A 4397-nucleotide genomic window follows, 5' to 3' on the forward strand; every position below is an offset into this window, starting at 1 on the left:
CTAGAAGGATTTGGGCTTCTAAAACAAAAAGGTGCAAGTAAGGGCATCCACTCGTGTGGCTATACATGTGGCACTTTTAGCTCTGTAAATATAGAAGGCTCCCAGCCGGTAGGGGTTACGCCCTACAAATGATCAAATAAATTTGATCAAACGGGTTTATGGGGAGACATAGTGTCAGTATGAACTAATCAACACACGTTATTCATAGTTTTCACCATGAATGCAGTTATTTATAGTAGTTTGGAAGAAGATGGCTTTTCTTTTGCTACCACTTGGGTCGTTCTCTCCTCACTAGTAGTCCTAATGACCACACGGGGAGACAGGCCCTCTAAAGATGAAACAAAAAGAGCTCATTGCTCAAGACACAAAAGACAATGGTTCAATTTTAGTGCACCAATTGAAGTGTTTTCTAGTCTATGAAAACAAGGCACATAATAAAAATCCAAAACCCTTGCCAAGGACCTGCAACAAAGATTTATTAGTAGTTTGGATTTTTTGAAATAATCACCCCTTCCTGCAAGCACATAGGTTAGGTAAATTTTAGATCCAAAAGACTTTGTGAAAATAGGGGCCTTCAACAAAATGATTTTGCTTTCAAGACAAGCTGCACCAATTTCGTTAGCTAGATTTACAAATGTTAGCTCAAAATAATCCAGATCTAAAAAAAATTAAAACCAAATGACTAAAACCGAATCAATAAAACTCCAAAAATGAAATCAATGCACACAGATGCGGTTACCCCAAACACAGACGTGGCTCTCTGACATAGACGCACTTCTATGAAGCACATATGCGGTTTCAAAATTCAGACGCGGCTTCAGGACACAGACGTGTCTAAAAACACCACAGACGTGACTAAGGAACATAGACGCAATTTTCAGAATCTGCAAAAAATAAAATACTGTCAAGGATGTAGACGCGATCCAAGATCTCGAAAACACAACAGAAAACCAAAAACGTGATCTGAAAGTACGCAGACGTGAAAAAACTAAAATGCCGTTGAAAATCTCAGATCTGCAACTTCAAAATATAATATCTGCAACAAGGATGTTAAATGCAAAAGGGACAAGGGTCCCACCGGGTGTGCCAAAATGTTTACGGTGAAAATGGATACAACAATGATAATATTGAAAGACCAAATGGATTCAACCACAAAAACCCTAGCCTAACAACAACAAAGATCCACCATAACATATGAAGATTACCTAAGACAATGCAAATCAAATGAAATCACAAAGATTATACCATCACATATCCAATAGGGTTTGAATCTCCATTCTTCCTATCTCCATTGATCTTGCTTGATATATTTGCTCTCAGATTTTATATGTGCACAAGAGCTCAACAAAGAACGGAATGTGGTTGCATGTAGGATCGCATATGAAAGTTCAAAAACGTAGTGTAGTCAAGTAGTCAATTGATCAAGTAGTTAGGGTTTGATAATGAAGGAAGCATCTCGTTATATAGAAGACACAATATGAAATGGAAGGATAAGATTGAGAGGTGTAAAAGGAGGTCGGCTATGATTAGAGGGTAGGTAGAGAAAATAAGAAAATAATGAAAGGGGTAGGTAGTATAGGAATTAAGAGATGAATGACACGTGTCATGGGTAGAAAAGGCTAATGACTTTATTAAATAAATAAAGATTCATTTAATTAATAGAAGAATAGGGATCAATTAAATAAATAAGATATTTATTTAATTTAGGAAAAGGATAATTTAAATAAATAAATGTATTTATTTAAATGAGAAATAAGGCTAGAAGAGGATAATTGAATGAATTAAATAAATAAAGTTTTATTTAATTAATAGAAGAATTAGGCTTAGATAATTAAATAAATAAAATATTTATTTAATTAGACATGACAATTTTAGGTGTCTAAATTTTGCCCCTCTTTGAGACAATGCGGCTTGTCGCGTTGTTTCAAGGAAGATAATATGAACTGATACAAAGTTGCCCCAAGATGGGAATGATATGCCCCCTCGAGAGATTGGATGAAAAATGTCTGAAAAGATCACAGAGAAGCTCTCAATAAGAAAGAAAGTCTAGAATGGACTGACCAGATAGGATAGAGTGATAGAGTCATGGAATAAAGAAGACTGACTTGGGAGATGAGGGCTAGGACTAGGGCAAGCTATAAGATAGACCACGAGGGAAATACATCCTCATTGTCATCCACACATCCACGAGATCAGAGTGCAGAGGGAGATAAAGTAGCAGTAGTTAGCAGCGATGGCTTTGGTTCACAGATTCGATCTCATTCGCTGATATCAGAGGGCAGCAGAGACGGGAGAGCCAATAAGTACCACAAAACCTCCTTGTACTTTGTTGCATTTATTGTTGTCATTAATGCATGCTAGATAGGGTAATAAATGCGCTTTAGGATAATGTCAAAAAGTGTCAAAAATGTCCAAGCGCATCTGCGTTGGTGCCAGGTGCGTCTGTGTTAGGAAAAGCGTCTGTGCAGAATGCGGTCGCATCTGTGTCATGCAGGCGCATCTGTGAAATTCAAGCATGTCTGTGGAAGGTAGGCATGTCTGTGAAGAGCATAGGCATGTCTATGTTTTTCAGATGCATCTGTGCAGAGTAGGCACGTCTATGTAGTCTATAAGCACGTTTATGTCATGAAGGCACGTTTATGTCTTCAAGGTCAAATCGACAGTTCTTTGATGAACATACGCTGTCGATTGGATAAGCTGCTGAGAGGATACACTCAAGTAGGTCTTCTAGGGAAGACTAGGATAAGTTGAGGCACTTTGTGATGAAAAATGAGTACCAAGACATAGAGAGTACTTTGTGATGAACAGGGAGTACAAATATGAGCAGCACTTTGTGATGAACAGTGAGTGCAAAACATGTAGTACTTTGTGATGAACAGTGAGTACCACTAGGATAAAAAGCAATACTTTGTGATGGACAATGAGTGTCATTAGGATAGAGTATCATATATATGTAGATAAAAAGTAGCATTTTGTGATGAACAGTGAATGCCACTATGACTGACATGATTGATTTGCTTGACTGCAAGAGTATCTGCCTATGCTAGAGTCACGAGAGAGATTCCCATTGACTCAGAGGTTGCGAACTGAGTTGACGTTCGAGGAAAGAGCTGTGATTGAGGCTATGGGATTGAGACATATTCTGTATGTGCCTGCGTTTCGGGTGAACATGGGATTTCTGACTACATTGGTGGAGAGGTGGCACTCTAAGACTTGCACTTTTCATTTGCCGATGGGGGAGATGACAGTCACCCTGGAGGATGTATACAGGATTCTATAGATACTGATCAATGGGGAGCTGATTCCATACAATCGAGAGGGAGACAGGGATGCCTTGAGATTAGTGTTCCAGGATCCAGGACTGGAGATGAGGGCAGGACACGTGGCATGGGACACCATGACAGCGATAGGGTTGGCACTACCAACAGTGGTAGGAGGAGTGATCAGTGGGTACTTGTGTCTAGATAGAGTGACACGAGAGTTGGCTGTGGGCTGGGGGAGCACATTAGAGACACTGGTGACACATCACACCAGATATGACTGGGGACTCTGTGTGCTGGCACACTTATACTATGAGCTGCATCAGTTTGTTTACCATGGATTCGTGGGATTGGGCTGCAGAGTCACATTGTTATAGGTGTGGGCCTATGAGCATCTATCGGTTACACGATCGATACATTTCAAGGGTAGAGGTCATGGATGCAGTTTCGTGCATTTGTATGATATGATCACCTCGCAGCCATGGATTGGTAGGTTGGAGTATTGGCGGCGGGCTATAGATGAGATTGATATGGTTATATGGAGGCCATACTTGGGATGCGAGCAGTGGAAGGCTGATGCAGTAGAGCTACCATACACCTTCTGGAGTAGGTATCTGATTGGGTGGACACCCTATGTACTGGAGAGGCAGCTAGTTGACAGGGTGGGCAGGCAGTTTGGTAGGATCCAGCGGATGCCACGGGGTTCAGGCATGTACGCGCGGATGGTCAGGGATCAGGTGCACTTTGGGCTATTACTATCATATGATTAGGTTGTTACATAGCTAGTGGAGATGATGCCCTTACCCTAGGATATGTGGCCAGAGATCGAGGATGCCGACATGGATGCAGAGGACATAGTGTAATGGGCTGAGCATCCATTCCCACGCTTGACAGATCCAGGACAGCCGCTAGATGAAGATGGTGGTGGGGATGGTGATGATGATGGAGATGATGGGGGTAGAGGCTGATGGAGGAGGTGTGGTGTAGTTGGAGAGAGGAGGGTGGCACCACGGAGGGAGGGTGGAGAGGATAGACAAGCTCGGATTGTGAGGGGTCGCGGTGGATTGCCGCTTCAGATGCCAGCAGCATAGGGTCCCAGACAGGTGCAGGGACAGGGACAGAGGCAGGTATAGGTAC

This window comes from Cryptomeria japonica, chromosome 2, assembly GCF_030272615.1.
Source record: "Cryptomeria japonica chromosome 2, Sugi_1.0, whole genome shotgun sequence".
Lineage (NCBI taxonomy): Eukaryota > Viridiplantae > Streptophyta > Pinopsida > Cupressales > Cupressaceae > Cryptomeria > Cryptomeria japonica.